Source organism: Bos grunniens, chromosome 18 (assembly GCF_055505025.1).
Source record: "Bos grunniens cultivar Pamir isolate PY7600 chromosome 18, Bosgru_T2T1.0, whole genome shotgun sequence".
Taxonomy (NCBI): Eukaryota; Metazoa; Chordata; class Mammalia; order Artiodactyla; family Bovidae; genus Bos; species Bos grunniens.
This window is the reverse complement of record NC_141182.1, coordinates 50,734,857-50,754,158: the sequence shown is the minus strand read 5'-3', so window position 1 is coordinate 50,754,158 and position 19,302 is coordinate 50,734,857. Positions and strand designations below refer to the sequence as shown.

The following is a 19,302-nucleotide window of genomic DNA, read 5'->3' as shown; positions in this document are numbered from 1 at the left end:
ATGTATTTTTTTCAGATAATCATAAGTTGGTTTTCTAAGTCTGTGAGTTTCTCTTTACAAAGTTCATTTTAATGAATTCATAGATCCCACCTGTAAGTGATATTTCCCCCCCTCTGACTGACTTCACTGTGATGACGAGTCTCTCGGTCCATCTATGCTGCTTCCAAGGTGTTTTTTCCTTCTTTTTGATGACTGGGTGTATTCCAGTGTCTACATGGACTAGTTACTCGTCATTTCTCTATTGACGGACTTTTTGATTGACGCTCTGCTTTGGATGTTATGGTGGCTCAGTGGTAAAGCATCCACCTGCAATGCAGGAGACTCAGGTTTGATTCCTGGGTTGGCAACATCCACTGGAGGAGGGCATGACAACACGCTCCAGTATTCTTGCCAGGAGAAGCCCATGGACAGAGGGGCCTGGTGGGTTGCAGGGGTTGCAGAAAGTCAGAAGCGACTGAGCAACTAACGCTTTCACTTTTGCTGTCTTGAATATTGTCAATCGTGCTGCCCTGAATATAAGGGAACAAGTATCATCTTAAATTATGATTTTCTCCGGATCTGAGGCAAGGGGTGGGCTTGCCAGAGAGAGTGGTAACTCTGCATTTAGTGGTTTAAGAATCTCCATACTGTTTTCCTTTGTGACCTGACTGCCCATTGACATCCCTGCCCCCAGTGTAGAAGAATCCCCTCTTCTCAGCAACGTTTACTCTTTGTTTCTCTTTTGGAGGATGGCCATTCTGCCTGTGAGAGGGGGCTGGCGCTTGCAGCTTTGATTGGCACTCATCTGACAGTGATGCTGAGCATCTTTTATGTGCGCTATGCCCTTTTGGATGCCTTCTTAGTGAAATATTCATTTCGATCTTTGGCATCATATTCTGTTGGGTTGGTTTTTTTTTTTTTAATTATTCTTTTCATTGAGCTTTATGAGCTGTCTGCCTGTTTTCTAGATAAATTCTGAGTTTTTATTTTTGGTTGCAAACTGCTTTTTTTCCTATGCTTCATGTTGCCTTTCTTTTTTTAGGGTTTTCCTTGTGGGGCAATAGCTTTTAGGTTACTGAGGTCCCTTTTGCTGAGTTAGGTCTTATTGTTCATTATTCTAAGAGTGGATCCAAAAACAACTTGCTGCCATTTCTGTCAAAGTGTGTTCTGCCTATATTTTCCTCAAGAGCTTTCAGAGTAATCTTCCCTTCTTTTAGTTTTTTAATCGATTTGGAGTTTCTTTTCCCATATGGGGTTAGGGAGTGTTGTAATTTCATTTGCTTTGCACTGGTTTAAGGAACCTCCATTCTCTCCTTTGAGCTGGCTGTTAGCAGTTTACATTCCCAGCATCAAGGCAGGATAGTGGCTTTTCCTCCAAAACTTCTCCACTATTTATTGTCTGTAGACTTTTTGACAAAGGCCATTCTGACAGGCTTGAGAAGACTTCTAGTTCTAGTTTTGATTGGCATTTCTCTAATACTTAGTGATGTGAGCATCTTTTCATGTACTTTATGGCCATCTGGATGCCTATTTGGGAGAAATGTCCATTTAGATCTTTGGTGCATTTTTTAATTTTTTTAATTGAACAACATGAGTTGTTTGCATGTCTGGGGGATGCATTCCTTACTTTTTCCTTGCTTGCAAACATTGGTTGTTTTTTTTTTTTTCCTGAGGATTATCTTTGTTTTCCTTTAGGGTTTCCCTATGCACCTAACAGAAGCAGAAGACATTAAGAAGAAGTGGCAAGAATACATAGGACTGCTATATAAAAAAGATCTTCATGACCCAGATAATCACGATGGTGTGATCACTCACCTAGAGCCAGACATCCTGGAGTGGGACGTCAAGTGGGCCTTAGGAAGAAGCATCACTACAAACAAAGCTAGTGGAGGAGATGGAATTTCAGTTGAGCTTTTTCAAATCCTAAAAGATGATGCTGTGAAAGTGCTGCACTCAATATGCCAGCAAATTTGAATAACTCAGCAATGGCCACAGGACTGGAAAAGGTCCATTTTCATTCCAATCCCAAAGAAAGGCAATGCCAAAGAATGTTCAAACTACTCCACAATTGCACTCATCTCACAGGCTAGCAAAGTCATGATCAAAATTCTCCAAGCCAGGCTTCAACAGTACATGAACCATGAACTTCCAAATGTTCAAGCTGGATTTAGAAACGGCAGAGGAACCAGAGATCAAATTGCTAACATCCACTGGATCATCAATAAAGCAAGAGAGTTCCAGAAAAACATCTGCTAAGTCGCCTCAGTCGTGTCCGACTCTGTGCGACCCAATGGACGGCAGCCCACCAGGCTTCCCCGTCCCTGGGATTCTCCAGGCAAGAACACTGGAGTGGGTTGCCATTTCCTTCTCCAATGCATGAAAGTGAAAAGTGAAAGTGAAGTCACTCAGTCGTGTCCGACTCTTTGCGACCCCATGGACTGTAGCTTAACAGGCTCCTCTGTCCATGGATTTTCCAGGCAAGAGTACTGGAGTGGGGAGCCATTGCCTTCTCCTGGGAGAACATTATACAGAGCCATCAAATCCTTCAGATACTTTTAAGATCCCCTGTTAGTAGTTTAGCCAAATCTACTAAAATCACACAGCAATGAGCCCTTTACTTTTTCCTAATAGTATGATCACAAAGCACTGAAGAAAAAATTACTGTGATTGAAACAAAGCAATGCATAATGACCGAAGACAAATGTGTTCAGTTATTCTTTTAAAATCCAACAGTTGTTAATATTGTTTTAAAAACATCTTCAGGTTTTAGATTTAAATCTCTTACACAAAATTGATGATTCTATTATGTCAGAGATGGATTAGAAAAATGCAATAATTTAGTGCCTACATCCACTATGTCAAAGCCTTTGACTGTGTGGATCACAACAAACTGTGGAAAATTCTTCAAGAGATGGGAATACCACACCACCTGGTCTGCTTCTTGAGAAATCTATATGGAAGTCAAGAAGCAACAGTTAGAACTGGACATGGAACGACAGGCTGGTACCAAATTCAGAAAGGAGTACATCAAGGCTGTATATTGTCACCCTGCTTATTTAACTTAGATGCAGAGTACATCATGAGAAATGCTGGACTGGAAGAAACACAAGCTGGAATCAAGATTTTCAGGAAAAATATCAATAACCTCAGATATGCAGATGACACCACCCTTATGGCAGAAAGCAAAGAAGAACTAAAGAGCCTCTTGATGAAAGTGAAAGATGAGGGTGAAAAAGTTGGCTTAAAACTCAACATTCAGAAAACTAAGATCGTGGCATCTGGTCCCATCACTTCATGGCAAATAGATGGTGAAACAGTGGAAACAGTGACAGACTTTATTTTCCTGGGCTCCAAAATCACTGCAGATGGTGACTGCAGCCATGAGATTAAAAAATGCTTACTCCTTGGAAGAAAAGCTATGACCAACCCAGACAGCATATTAAAAAGCAGAGACGTTACTTTGCCAACAAAGGTCCATCTAGTCAAAGGTATGGTTTTTCCAGTAGTCATGTATAGATGTGAGAGCTGGACCATAAAGCAAGCTGAGCTCCGAAGAATTGATGCTTTGGAACTGTGGTATTGGAGAAGACTCTTGAGAGTCCCTTGGACTGCAAGGAGATCCAACCAGTCCATCCTTAAGGAAATCAGTCCTGAATACTCATTGGAAGGACTGATAGTAATGCCAAAACTCCAATACTTTGGCCATCTGATGTGAAGAACTGACTCACTTGAAAAGACCCTGATGCTGGGCAAGATTGAAGGCAGAAGAAGGGGACAACAGAGGATAAGATGGTTGGATGGCATCCATGGACGTGAGTGTGAGCAAGCTCTGGGAGTTGGTCATGAACAGGGAAGCCTGGCATGCTGCAGTCCATGGGGTTGCAAAGAGACAGACATGACTTAGTGACTGAACTGAACTGATTGAATACACTGCTGCTGCTGCTAAGTCGCTTCAGTCATGTCTGACTCTGTGCAACCCCATAGATGGCAGCCCACCAGGCTCCCCTGTCCCTGGGATTCTCCAGGCAAGAACACTGGAGTGGGTTGCCATTTCCTTCTCCAATGTATGAAAGTGAAAAGTGAAAGTGAATTCGCTCAGTCATGTCCGACTTAGCGACCCCATGGACTGCAGCCTACCAGGCTCCTCTGTCCATGGATTTTCCAGGCAAGAGTACTGGAGTGGGGTGCCATTGCCTTCTCCAATTGAATACACTGAAAGAACCCATATGGGAAAAGACCTCCTCCCTCCAAAATAGATATATGTTCATGTATACCAAAACCAGGTTCCTGTACCTAAAACAAACACAACATCGGAAATCAACTCTGCTTCAATAGAAAATAAACTCTAAACCAAAACAAAAACCACAGCTGGAGCAGGGAGAAATGCTGCCCCTTCTGGCCACTTTAGTATCAGCAACTGAAAAAACCTCTGCTCTTGGGACACTTATCCACCTGCTACCTGGGAAACCTGGGTTGGGAAGATCCCCTGAAGAAGGGGACAGCTACCCACTCCAGGATTCTGGCCTGGAGAATTCCATGGACTGTATAGTCCATGGGGTCGCAAAGAGTCAGACACGACTGAGCGACTTTCACTTTCACTTGGACACTTGTTTTCACCAGGCCTGCGAGAATGTAAGGGAAAAAACACCTGTCCTCAACAAATGTCCTCAAGCAGGTCCTGGAAAAAGAATTCAAAAGAGGGCAGACGACAAGAGGGCAATCTCCACAGGTCAGTTTTACACTGTTTTGTTGTTATTTTATTTTAAATCATATGAAAAGCCTCCACACACTAAAATCTTACAGAAATGCAAATCAAAACTACAATGAGGAATCACCTCACACTGCTCAAAATGACCTTTGTCAAAAAGTCCACAAACAATAAAGGCTGGTAGGTTTTGGAGAAAAGGGAATTCTCTTGCACTGATGTTGTCAATGTAAATTGTTAAAAGTCCATACAGAGGAGAGGGTGGAGCCTCCTTAAACAAGAGAACAGTGAATGAAATTACGATACTCCCTATCCCCCTACAGAAAAAAATAACTTCAAAATGACTAAAGAGCTAAACGGAGGGACAATTACTCTAAACCTCTTGAGGGATTTATAGGGAAAACACACTTTGACATAAACAGCAGCAAGCCCTTTTGGATCCATTACAGGAAGGGGGACCCCTCCCAGGGCCCAAAACTGGGCTCTTGTCAAACACTCGGAAATGAATTGTCTGAGGAGACACATGTGCTGACAAAGCAAGAGATTTTCTTGGGAAAGGGCACCCGGCTGGAGAGCAGGAGGGTAAGGGAACCCAGGAGAGCAGCTCTGTCACATGGCTTGTGGTGTTATGGTGATGGGATTAGTTTCCGGGTTGTCTTTAGCCAATCATTCTGACCCAGAGTCCTTCCTGGTGGTGCACGCCTTGTTCAGCCAAGATGGATGCCAGGGAGAAGGATTCTGGGATGTGGTCAGATATGTGGTGTCTCCTTTTGACCTTTCCCGAATTCTTCTGGTTGGTGGTGGCTTATAAGTTCCATGTTCTTACCAGGACCTCCTGTCGGAAAACAGTTCATGCAAATAGTTACTATGGTGCCTGGCCAGGGTGGGTGGTTTCAGTCAGCATGCTTCTCCTAACAGATCCACTTTTAAATAATGAAAAATTAAACAAAACTCAACAAAAGAGCCTCTAACCTCAAAAGCTTTTGCATTGCAAGGGAAACCGTAAACCAAACTTAAAAAAACCTGGGAATGAGGGGGAAAAAAATGTTTGCAACTGAATTTAGAAACAAGAAATTTCTCTCCAAAACATGCAATCAGCTCATGCAGCTCAATACCAAAAAAACAACCAACCCAGCAGAAAAATGGGGCAAAGATCTAAATGGACGTTTGTCTAAAGAAGGCATCCAGGTGGCCATAAAGCACCAAAAAAGATGCTCAGCATCACTAGTTACTGGAGAAATGCAAATGAAAATGGCAACAAGGTATCACCTCACACCCCTCAGAATGTCCATCTTCTCAAAGATCTACAAAGATTAAATGTTGCTGAAGGCGAGGGGAACAGGGAATCCTACACTTTGGGCCGGGAAGTAAATGGGTGGCGTGCAGCCATGAAGTAAAACAGTATGGAGGTTCCTTTAAACATTAACTATAGAGTTACCACATGATCTGGCAAGCCCACTTCTTGCCTTAGATCCGGAAGGAAGATTAATTTTATATGACACGTGCATCCCTCTTTTCAGGGCAGCCCTATTGACAATATCAAAGACACAGCATCAATCAAAATGTCCATCCATAGAGAAATGAAGAGTAACTACTCCTCTGTACACTGGAATACACTCAGCCCTCAAAAAGAACGAAAATACGCCATTGGCCGCAGCGTGGATGGACCAAGAGGTTTATCATATTGGGTGAAGTCTGTCAGAGAGGGAAAGAGAAATGTCTTGTCACTTACAGGTGGAATCTGTCATTTCATTCAAACGAACTAATTTATAAACAGAAACAAACTCACAGGCTTAGAAAACCCACTTATAGTTATTTTTTAAAAAGGTAGGGGAAGGGAGACAGTAAAAGGTTGGGATTAACATACACATAGTACTGGGAGACCTGGCGTGCTGCGATTCATGGGGTCGCAAAGAGTCGGACACAACTGAGCGACTGAACTGAACTGAGTACTTATCAACTAGAGAATCCAAAAGGACCTAGTGACTAGCACACAGAAGTCTACTGAACACATGGAAGGAACCGATATGGGAAAAGAATCTGAAAAGTAAAACAGATAAACGTTCATGTATAACTAAGCCAAATTCCTGTATACCTATAACAAACACAACGTTGGAAATCAGCTCTTCTCCAATAGAAAATAAACGCTAAATTACAAAAGAAAAACAGTGGCGCATTAAGAAGTGCTGCCGCCTTGTGGCCACTGTTGCTAACAACAACTGAAAAACCTGTTCTCATAGGCACTTAATATTCACCACGTCTGTGGGGCTGTCAGTAAAATACACCAGCCCTCAACAAATGTCCCTGGGTTGGTAACGGAGAAAGAACTCAAAACAGAGCAGACTGTCAAGAGGACGATCTCGGGAGGTCAGTTTGACTCTCACTGTTTTCTAAAAAATCACATGGACATATTTCAACATTGTGAACTCTTAAGAGAAATGCAAATCAAAACTACAATGAGGTATCACCTCACACAGGTTAGAATGGACATCGGCAAAAGGTCTAAAACCAATCAATGCTGGGGAGGTTGTGGAGAGAAGGGAACCCTCCTACAGTGGTGCTGGCAATGTCGATTGTTAACAGCCAGCACACAGAACAGCCGGGAGGTTCCTCAAGTAAAAAGTGAATGAAATTAAGACACTCCAGAGAGAAAAAGAAACTCCACATTGATTAAAGAGCTGAATAGACGGCCAGTAATCCAAATCTCTTGAGGAAAATATAGGTGTAATATGCTTGGACAGAAATCACAACTGTTTTTGGTCTACCTCTTAGAGTAACGGAAAACTAAACTAAACAAATGGGGCCTCGTTGACTTTAAAAGCATTTGCTCAGCAAGGGGAGCCATAAACAGGAAAAAAAAAAGAAAAGCCCTCAGAATGATAAAAATTAAGTGAATTTACTTGTTGAATATTAAGTGCCCATCAGCACGGTTTTTCAAGTTGTTGTTATGAATGCACTTGAATCATCCAGAAACATCCCCCTCCCCAGTCCCTGGAAAAATTGCCTTCCACAAATCCAGTCCCCAAAATGCTGGAGACTGCTGCTCTATAGCATAACAATAAGAATATATCTAACAGAACTGACCACTACAGTAAAAACTGACTACATAGTAAACTTGTTTCTTAAGTTTTCAAAAACAGCAAGATCTTTCTTATATAGAGCTCCAACATAAATACAAATTAGAATACAAAACATTTTTCAAGGTGAACTAATTAGGTTTTTGGGGAGAAAGTCCACAAAGAAAACAGCACTTTACTGTTACTTATTTCTAGACAAATTAAGGTTCTGTGGGTGTTATTTTAGCCCTGTATTATATGCTTTGTCTCTATTTACTGACAATGAGAAGTTTGGAGGTTTTTCCCCTAAAATTTAAAATAAATAACATTTTCTGTAAAGGAAAATTAACAAGCTAACTTGTTAACAAATTAACTTTATACTTAACAAGCTAACTTTATTCTTCAAGGAACTATAAGAGAAGAAATGAGCCTAAAGTTAGCAGAAGGAAAGGAATACTAAAAAAAACTATAATAAGAGAAGAAATGAGCCTAAAGTTAGCAGAAGGAAAGGAATACTAAAAAAAACTATAATAAGAGAAGAAATGAGCCTGAAGTTAGCAGAAGGAAAGGAATACTAAAAATCAGAGCAGAAGTGAATGAAATAAAGACCAGAGAACTAATAAAACAGATCAGTGAAACCAAGAGTTTTTTTTCTCTTTCAGAAGAAAATGTTTCATTACTTACCACTGGTAGGGACATGGAGGAGGGCAACCTTCCGTCAGGCACCTAAGACTTTCAGCACCTCACTTCCATCCTGTCTTCTGTTCCTCTCTAGATCCAGCTGAATTAATTGCCCTCGAAAAAGCAAGAAACACGTTTTGGTTTCATCCCAGCAATTCACGTTCTCCCTCCTCCTGGAACCCCCCTCCCACCACTTCACTCTCCTCGCTCCTTCTCCCACTCCAGCCCAGCGGGCTTCACTTGCGCAGACACACCTGCTGGTCACCCTCAATCAGCATGACCAAGCTACCCTGTTAGTCTCAAAACAAAATTCATACTTTGTTTTGTTTTTTACTCCTTTCTCCCCTGTCTTCCTAATACGCTGAGAGCCATGTGAGGACGAACACTGCTCTCCTTACCCACTCACAGATGCTCTGCCCTCTGTGTCTGCACACAGGGGGCCCCCCTCCTTCTCTTCCCCAGCATCTCCCACAACAGAGGAAATACAGACGTTCATTCATTCTGAGTTCTCCTCTGAATTATAATTACCTGCAAATTCCCAGGGACTCCAGAAAGCTAGGTTTTATATGGTACCTTCAATAAATCCCATAAAACCTTTTATGTTAGCAAAAAAAAATTGCACTTGAATTTTTGCTCAGTAAAGCCCCACTGGAAACCCCACGCTCTGCTCCCCATCATCCCTCCATCCAGCCGGAGCCGAGGTGTGGTCAGCGGGGCAGGGTCAGCACGTTTCCTGCCCAATGTCAGTGCACAAACACAGCTCCAATGTTCTCTCCTGTTGGAGACCCCCTCTGTTTTTTGCTCAGCAGTGGAGCATTAAGAAGCACTCACCTGACTCTGGGTCTTTGCTCCAGAGTTCTGTGCAGGTAAGAGTTACTCAGGATGGACCAGGGGCTCCTGAGTCTGTAGTTACAGGGACTGGGTCCTGAGATGCGCTCTGCCCACAGAGACACCATTACCACACCAGCTGCAGCATCAGAGACAACAGCAGCATCTGCACGGAGCATCTGCTGCATCTCCAATGAGAAGCAAATGTTTTCCTGGGCACAGTCCTCCTCCTCCTCAGATCAGAAGAGAAAGACAGAGGGAGAGAGAGAGACAGAGTGAAACACACAGAGAGAAACAGAAACAGAGAGATACAGTGAAAGACACACACAGAGAAAGAGACAGAGTCAGGCAGAGAGTGTGTGTGTGTGTTTCTTACACAAAGTAGCCTGCCAGGCTCCTCTGTCTGTGTGACCCCATGGACTGTGGCCTGTCAGGCTCCTCTGTCCATGGGATTTCCCAGGCAAGAAAACTGGAATGGGTGGCCATTTCCTCCTCTAGGGGATCTTCTCAACCCAGGGATCGAAGTGACATCTCCTGAGTTTCCTTCCATTGGCAGGGGCATTCTTTAGCACTGCACCACCTGGGAAGCCCCTGACTAAGGACAACTGCTGGCAATTATCCAGATGATTCCAATGGGGAGTGGAACAGCAGGCAGAAAGGGTTCTCAGCCTTCTCTGGGGTAAGACTCGGTTTAGAATCAACATTGAGACTAGGCATTAACGGGACACTCCGAGGTGCATCAGAAACTTCCTCTGTGGGACTTCCTTGGTGGTCCAGTGGTTGAGAATCAGTCTTGCAATGCAGGGGACGTGGGTTAGATCCCTGGTCGAGGAACTAAGATCCCACACACTGGAGCAACTAGGCTTGCGTGCTGCAACTACTGGGCCTGCGAGCTTTAGAGCCTGTGTGCCACAACTAAGACCCACCACAGCCGAATGCATAAATAAATACTTTAAAAAGAGGAACTTGCTGAGTGCTGCCCCAGGTCACATGTGTGAGGTCTTGCACCAAGGCCACAGAAGCAGAGCCCAGAACCAAGGTCACCGCCAAAGCTGACTGAGCCCCTTTGTAGCCTTGTCAAAAGGCCCTGATAATCACTAACAACCCTCCGGACTCCCAATTAAGCAAAGATGCCCACTCCAGTAAACACCCTATAGCATCCCAACCAATCACCTAATGCCAACCTTCCGGCAGGAATTTTCTTTGTCTTGATATAAAAGCTGGCTCATGAACACTCATGAACACTGTCAACTCTCCTGGTCTGTCAGGAGTTGACAGCCTGCTGCGTTCGCAGTGCCCACTCTCTCTCTGCTCTTTGTTCTTAGTAAACTCACTCCCTTCTCAAGTGCTCTGGTCTGGAAATTCTTTTCCAACCCATGCTCATACTGCCTCAACATCTGGTGGCCTGTGGGGATTGCTCTCAGGGGACCCTCCCCCAGTCTCCTTTTCTCTTTCCTTCTTCCTTGGGCCCTCTGAGAACAGGCAAGTGGCTGTGGAAGCAACTGAGGATCTCTGGCCAGCGTCACCCTCTGGTGTGTCCCGAAGGGCCCACTGCTCGCTGTGCCCCAGCAGTTGCCGCCCAAATGGGTGAGGGTCTCTCTTTTTCACTCCTTTCCAACTGAGGACTAGGCAAATCAATATTGTGTTGGCATGGGTCAGGCCTTTAAAAGCCACTAGGGTGCCTGCCGCTAGAAGACACCCGTGGCAGAATAAAGGGAGTCATGGAACAGATAGGCTATCAGAGCTTCTGCCCCTAAGACAACTTCCATGCACTGTATGTGCCATATTGGTTCAAGCAAGACACTGAGCCCATTGCCCAGGCCACCACCTCCTAGCCGGTGTAAACAGCACATTACCCCTCAGCTTCTCTTCTCTGTCTCTTTCACTTTCCCTCCCTCTGTCATGATTTAATTTACAGGGGCCTAGGAGCAGCCTCTGAATCATCCCAAAGAATGCCTTGCACGTGTCAGAGGATCCTCAGAAGGCGAGTCACGGTTGTTCCGGGAACACTCTCTCCGTCCTTTCCGGCCCTAGTTGCCAGGTGTTTTCCGCGGTTTGGGCCTAGGCTGGTGCCTAGCCACACGGTTTTGTGCCACTCGCGGTCACACATTCAGGGGTAATCTCTCACTGTCGGACGCAGTTGCTGGGATGGTCGGCCATTTGTGCCGTTAGCCACATGGTGCCTCGTCACACACAGAGCCTTCATTGGGACAGCGGGAACGCTTTCTGTGGCCAGTGAATTCTCGGTACCCCATTCTAAAAATGGGCTCAGGTATGTCTTGAGACCCTCCCTCAGACTCACCTCTAGGCTGTATTCTGAAGAACTGGGAAAAAAAATCTGACCCTGAAAATCTTAAGAAGAAAAGGGTCACTTTCTTTTGCAACAAAACTTGGAGCCAGTACAAATTGAGGAACCAAGAAAAATGGCTTCCTCGTGGCCCACTAAATTACAACACAATCCTCCAATTTCGTCCCTTTTGATGTTCCATATGCTCAAAAATTTATGGGACTCAGTCAGATTCCAGATCTAAGGGGCTCACGCCACATATGTCTTTCTGCTGCTGCCCTATCCCCTCATCCCCCTCTGTCTCTCCCTCCACCAGATCTCCTGGTCCAGGAGTTTTTCCTATAATCAAAAGCCTGGAAAAAACGCTTCTAAAATTCTAAAGAATCCCCTTCTAACTCCTCCTGTCTCTTGGGGCAGTGGGGTGGGAGAGAAGGAAGTGGGAACAGAACCAAGCTTCCCCTATTCCTGCAAGTTCTCCTACTCCTTCAGATTCTTCTAATCAAACCAAGACCCCGCCATCCCAGAGGAACAATCCCTGCTAGGACAACACCTTATCAGTCAATCCACACCTGTGACCAGAGCCTATGTGAATTTGAACACTCTCCAATTTAAAAATTTAAGCTACAAGACCATTACCACAGAAAGGAAAAAGACAATATAGCCATGATATTCTTAGAATCCAGAAAAAAAAAAACAAACTGGCTAAAATGAAATCTTTTTGAAATTGCAAAACTATTTCTTTTTGCACGTGCAATTAGGAAAAAGCTAGCTTGTTAAGATACTTTGTTTTTCAAGTTCTGACCCTGCCTGAGAAGCAAAAACATTCCTAGGAAAAAAAACTGAAGTTAACTCTTTTCATGTCCTTGAGATACACAGCCCACTCTGTCTGAGACTCCAGCTGAGAGCTAATTAGTAGAACTTCAAGCCAAGGGGGAAAAGGGGGCAAAGAGATATTTTAAATCTCAAGTGGAAAACTATGGGATCTCTGTCTGTCCAGATATATGCATGTCTCAGTGTGTGTCTTTGATTTGGATAATATTGTTGAGGTTAATTTGTCAATGAGCTCTATTTAATTGATTATATTCTTTGCAGCCAAAGATGGAGAAGCTCTAAACAGTCAACAAAAACAAGACCAGGAGCTGACTGTGGCTCAGATCATGAACTCTTTGTTACCAAATACAGACTTAAATTGAAGAAAGTAGGGAAAACCACTAGACCATTCAGGTATGACCTAAATCAAATCCCTTATGATTATACAGTGGAAGTGAGAAGATTTAAGGGCGTAGATCTGATAGAGTACCTGATGAACTATGGACTGAGGTTCGTGACATTGTATAGGAGACAGGGATCAAGACCATCCCCAAGGAAAAGAAGAAAAAAAGCAAAATAGCTGTCTGGGGAGGCTTTACAAATAGCGGTGGAAAGAAGAGAAGTGAAAAGCAAAGGAGAAAAGGAAAGATATAAATATCTGAATGCTGAGTTCCAAAGAATAGCAAGAAGAGATAAGAAAGCCTTCCTCAGCGATCAATGCAAAGAAATAGGGGGAAAAAAACAGAATAGGAAAGACCAGAGATCTCTTGAAAAAAATTAGAGATTCCAAGGGAACACTTCATGCAAAGATGGGCTTGATAAAGGACAGAAATGGTATGGACCTAACAGAAGCAGAAGATGTTAAGAAGAGGTGGCAAGAATACACAGAAGAACTGTACAAAAAAGATATTCACAACCCAGATAATCACGATGGTGTGATCACTGACCTAGAGCCAGACATCCTGGAATGTGAAGTCAAGTGGGCTTTAGAAAGCATCACTATGAACAAAGCTAGTGGAGGTGATGGAATTCCAGTTGAGCTCTTTCAAATCCTGAAAGACGATGCTGTGAAAGTGGTGCACTCAATATGCCAGCAAATTTGGAAAACTCAGCAGTGGCCACAGGACTGGAAAAGGTCAATTTTCATTCCAATCCCAGAGAAAAGCAATGCAAAACAGTGCTCAACTACCGAACAATTGCACTCATCTCACAGGCTAGTAAAGAAATGCTCAAAATTCTCCAAGCCAGGCTTCAGCAATACATGAACCGTGAACTTCCAGATGTTACAGCTGGTTTTAGAAAAGGCAGAGGAACCAGAGATCAAGTTGCCAACATCCGCTGGATCATGGAAAAAGCAAGAGAGTTCCAGAAAAACATCTATTTCTGCTTTATTGACTATGCCAAAGCCTTTGACTGTGTGGATCACAATAAACTGTGGAAAATTCTTAAAGAGATGGGAATACTAGACCACCTGACCTGCCTCTTGAGAAATCTGTATGCAGGTCAGGAAGCAACAGTTAGAACTGGACATGGAACAACAGACTGGTTCCAAATAGGAAAAGGAGTACATCAAGGCTGTATATTGTCACACTGATTATTTAACTTCTATGCAGAGTACATCATGAGAAATGCTGGACTGGAAGAAACACAAGCTGGAATCAAGATTGCCGGGAGAAATATCAATAACCTCAGATATGCAGATGACACCACCCTTATGGCAGAAAGTGAAGAGGAACTCAAAAGCCTCTTGATGAAGGTGAAAGAGGAGAGTGAAAAAATTGGCTTAAAACTCAACATTCAGAAAACAAATATCATGGCATCTGGTCCCATCACTTCATGGGAAATAGATGGGGAAGCAGTGGAAACAGTGTCAGACTTTATTTTTTGGGGCTCCAAAATGACTGCAGATGGTGACTGCAGCAATGAAATTAAAAGACGCTTACTCCTTGGAAGAAAAATTATGAGCAACCTGGATAGCATATTGAAAAGCAGAGACATTACTTTGCCAACAAAGGTTCGTCTAGTCAAGGCTATGGTTTTTCCAGTGGTCATGTATGGATGTGAGAGTTGGACTGTGAAGAAGGCTGAGCGCCGAAGAATTGATGCTTTTGAACTGTGGTGTTGGAGAAGACTCTTGAGAGTCCTTTGGACTGCAAGGAGATCCAACCAGTCCATTCTGAAGATCAGCCCTGGGATTTCTTTGGAAGGAATGATGCTAAAGCTGAAAATCCAGTACTTTGGCCACCTCATGCAAAGAGTTGACTCATTGGAAAAGACTCTGATGTTTGGAGGAATTGGGGGCAGGAGGAGAAGGAGATGACAGAGGATGAGATGGCTGGATAGCATCACTGACTCGATGGACGTGAGTCTGAGTGAACTCCGGGAGTTGGTGATGGACAGGGAGGCCTGGCGTGCTGCGATTCATGGGTTGCAAAGAGGCAGACATGACTGAGAGACTAAACTGATGTGAACTGAAAGAAAAGTAGGGCTTCACTGGTGGCTCAGATGGAAAAGAATCTGCCCACAATGCAGAAGAGCCAAGTTCAATCCCTGGGTCGGGAAGATCCCCTGGAGAAGAGAATGGCTACCCACTCCAGTATTCTTGCCTGGAGAATTCCATGGACAGAGGAGCCTGGTGGGCTACAGTCCATTGGGTTGCAAAGAGTCAGACACAACTGAGCGACTAAAACACATACACTAAAGTAAGCGTTTATAAATCAAGCGATTCTGAATTCAAGAAAAAGTAAACTATATGAGTTTCAGGCTCTTGTAAACTGGGAAATATTCACTATTATGTTAATCAGTTCAGTTCAGTTGCTCAGTCGTGTCTGACTCTTTCCAACCCCATGGACTGAAGCACGCCAGGCTCCTTTCCCAATTTGGAACCAGTCTGTTGTTCCATGTCCGGTTCTAACTGCTGCTTCTTCATCTGCATACAGATTTCTCAGGAGGTAGGTAAAGTGGTCGGATATTCCCATCTCTTTCAGAATTTTCCACAGTTTCCTGTGATCCACACAGTCAAAGGCTTTGGCATACTCAATAAAGCAGAAGTAGATGTTTTTCTGGAACTCTCTAGCTTTTTCCATGATTCAACGGATGCTGGCAATTTCATCTCTGGTTCGTCTGCCTTTTCTAAATCCAGCTTCAACATATGGAAGTTCTTGGTTCACGTACTGTTGAGTCCTGGCTTGGAGAATTTTGATAATGACTTTGCTAGTGATTGAGATGAGTACAATGGTGCGCTAGTTTGAACATTCTTTGGCATTGCCTTTCTTGGGAATTGGAATGAAAATTTACCTTTTCCAGTCCTGTGGTTACTGCTGGGTTTTTGAAATTTGCTGGCATATTGAGTAGAGCACTTTCACAGCATCATCTTTTTGGATTTGAAATAGCTTAACTGGAATTCTATCACCTCCACTAGCTTTGTTTGTAGTGATGCTTCCTAAGGCCCACTTGACTTCGCATTCCAAGATGGCTCTAGGTGAGTGATCACACCATCATGGTTGTCTGGGTCATGAAGATATACCCATTTAAATGCAGAATTTCGAAGAACAGCAAGGTGAGATACGACAGGCTTCCTTGGTGATCAATGCAAAGAAATAGAGGAAAACAATAGAATGGGAAAGACTAGAGATCTCTTCAAGAAAATTAGAGATACCAAGGGAACATGTCATGCAAAGATGGGCACAATAAAGGACAGAAATTCTATGGACCTAACAGATGCAGACGATATTAAGAAGAGGTGGCAACAATACACACAAGAACTGTACAAAAAAGATCTTCATGACTCGGATAACCACGATGGTGTAATCATTCACCTAGAGCCAGACATCCGGAACAACCTTATCAGGTAAATAAAAAGCCTGTCTCAAAGAAATCTCAAAGTATAGTGGGAACTCTAGAAGAAAAAATCCACCTCAACAAAAACTGATGACAGACCTATGACATCTACAGTCAACAGACCAAAAATATTAAAAGCAAATTAGTCTTGGCTGTGTTTAATAAGATCAGATCAGTCACTCAGTCGTGTCCGACTCTTTGTGACCCCATGAATCGCAGCACGCCAGGCCTCCCTGTCCATCACCAGCTCCCGGAGTTCACTCAGACTCACGTCCATCGAGTCAGTGATGCCATCCAGCCATCTCTTCATCTGTCGTCCCCTTCTCCTCTTGCCCCCAATTCCTCCCAGCAACAGAGTCTTTTCCAATGAGTCAACTCTTCACATGAGGTGGCCAAAGTACTGGAGTTTCAGCTTTAGCATCATTCCTTCCAAAGAAATCTCAGGGCTGATCTCCTTCAGAATGGACTGGTTGGATCTCCTTGCAGTCCAAGGGACTCTCAAGATTCTTCTCCAACATCACAGTTCAAAAGCATCAATTCTTCGGCGCTCAGCCTTCTTCCCAGTCCAACTCTCACATCCATACATGACCACAGGAAAAACCATAGCCTTGACTAGACGAACCTTTATTGGCAAAGTAATGTCTCTGCTTTTGAATATGCTATCTAGGTTGGACATAACTTCAAGGAGTAAGCGTCTTTTAATTTCATTGCTGCACTCACCATCTGTAGTGATTTTGGAGCCCAGAAAAATAAAGTCTGACACTGTTTCCACTGTTTCCTCATCTATCTCTCATGAAGTGATGGGACCGGATGCCATGATCTTCGTTTTCTGAATGTTGAGCTTTAAGCCAACTTTTTCACTCTCCACTTTCACTTTCATCAAGAGGCTTTTGAGTTCCTCTTCACTTTCTGCCATAAGGGTGGTGTCATCGGCATATCTGAGGCTATTGATATTTCTCCCGGGAATCTTGATTCCAGCTTGTGTTTCTTCCAGTCCAGCGTTTCTCATGATGTACTCTCCATAGAAGTTAAATAAACAGGGTGAAAATATACAGCCTTGACGAACTACTTTTCCTATTTGGAACCAGTCTGTTGTTCCATGTCCAGTTCTAACTGTTGCTTCCTGACCTGCATACAGATTTCTCAAGAGGCAGATCAGGTGTTCTGGTATTCCCATCTCTTTCAGAATTTTCCACAGTTTATTGTGATCCACACGATCAAAGGCTTTGGCATAATCAATAAAGCAGAAATAGACGCTTTTCTGGGACTCTCTAGCTTTTTCCATGATCCAGTGGATGTTGGCAACTTGATCTCTGGTTCCTCTGCCTTTTCTAAAACCAGCTTGAACATCAGGAAGTTCACGGTTCATATACTGCTGAAGCCAGGCTTGGAGAATTTTGAGCATTTCTTTACTAGCCTGTGAGATGAGTGCAATTGTGCGGTAGTTTGAGCACTCTTTGGCATTGCCTTTCTTTGGGATTAGAATGAAAACTGACCTCTTCCAGTCCTATGGCCACCTGAGTTTTCCAAATTTGCTGGCATATTGAGTGCAGCACTTTCACAGCATCATCTTTCAGGATTTGAAATAGCTCAACTGGAATTCCATCACCTCCACTAGCTTTGTTCGTAGTGATGCTTTCTAAGGCCCACTTGACTTCACATTCCAGGATGTCTGGCTCTAGGGCAGTGATCACACCATCGTGATTGTCTGGGTTGTGAATATCTTTTTTGTACAGTTCTTCTGTGTATTCTTGCCACCTCTTCTTAACATCTTCTGCTTCCGTTAGGTCCATACCATTTCTGTCCTTTATCGAGCCCATCTTTGCATGAAATGTTCCTTTGGTATCTCTGATTTTCTTGAAGAGATCACTAGTCTTTCCCACTCTGTTGTTTTCCTCTATTTCTTTGCACTGATCGCTGAGGAAGGCTTTCTTATCTCTTCTTGCTATTCTTTGAAACTCTGCATTCAGATATTTATATCTTTCCTTTTCTCCTTTGCTTTTCGCTTCTCTTCTTTCCACAGCTATTTGTAAGGCCTCCCCAGACAGCCATTTTGCTTTTTTGCATTTCTTTTCCATGGAGATGGTCTTGATTCCTGTCTCCTGTACAATGTCACGAACCTCATTCCATAGCTCATCAGGTACTCTATCTATCAGATCTAGGCCCTTAAATCTATTTCTCACTTATACTGTGTAATCATAACGGATTTGATTTAGGTCATACCTGAATGATCTAGTGGGTTTCCCTACTTTCTTCAATTTAAGTCTGAATTTGGCAATAAGGAGTTCATGGTCTTAGCCACAGTCAGCTCCTGGTCTTGTTTTTGTTGACTGTACAGAGCTTCTCCATCTTTGGCCGCAAAGAATATAATCAATCTGATTTTGGTGTTGACCATCTGGTGATGTCCATGTGTAGCGTCTTCTCTTGTGTTGTTGAAGAGGGTGTTTGTTAGGACCAGTGCATTTTCGTGGCAAAACTCTATTAGTCTTTGCCCTGCTTCATTCCATATTCCAAGGCCAAATTTGCCTGTTACTTCAGGTGTTTCCTAACTTCCTACTTTTGCATTCCAGTCCCCTATAATGAAAAGGACATCTTTTTTGGGTGTTAGTTCTAAAAGGTCCTGTAGGTCTTCATAGAACCATTCAACTTCAGCTTCTTCAGTGTTACTGGTTGGGGCATAGACTTGGATTACTGTGATATTGAATGGTTTGCCTTGGAAACGAACAGAGATCATTCTGTCGTTTTTGAGATTGCATCCAAGTACTGCATTTCGGACTCTTTTGTTGACCATGATGGCCACTCCATTCCTTCTGAGGGATTCCTGCCCGCAGTAGATATAATGGTCATCTGAGTTAAAGTCACCCATTCCAGACCATTTCAGTTCGCTGATTCCTAGAATGTCGACATTCACTCTTGCCATCTCTTGTTTGACCACTTCCAATTTGCCTTGATTCATGGACCTGACATTCCAGGTTCTTGTGCAATATTGCTCTTTACAGCATCGGACCTTGCTTCTATCACCGGTCACATCCACAGCTGGGTATTCTTTTTGCTTTGGCTCCATCCCTTCCTTCTTTTTGGAGTTATTTCTTCACTGATCTCCAGTAGCATATTGG

The 19,302-nt window shown here is 43.4% G+C and overlaps 1 long non-coding RNA gene across 3 annotated transcripts; it reads right to left on the bottom strand.

The window, feature by feature from the left end:
• Window positions 1–5,210: 5,210 nt before the first annotated feature.
• LOC147353908 (uncharacterized) lies at window positions 5,211–9,819 on the bottom strand. Of its 3 annotated transcripts, none has more exons than XR_015146038.1 (3): window positions 9,253–9,819; window positions 8,425–8,535; window positions 5,211–5,519 (listed from the first exon to the last, which is right to left on the bottom strand). It is a non-coding gene; the product is annotated as an uncharacterized LOC147353908 (long non-coding RNA). The 3 variants fall into 3 exon arrangements; XR_015146040.1 differs by lacking the exon at window positions 9,253–9,819 and adding an exon at window positions 8,950–9,213; XR_015146039.1 differs by lacking the exon at window positions 9,253–9,819 and adding an exon at window positions 8,739–8,900.
• Between the last annotated feature and the right edge of the window lie 9,483 nt (window positions 9,820–19,302).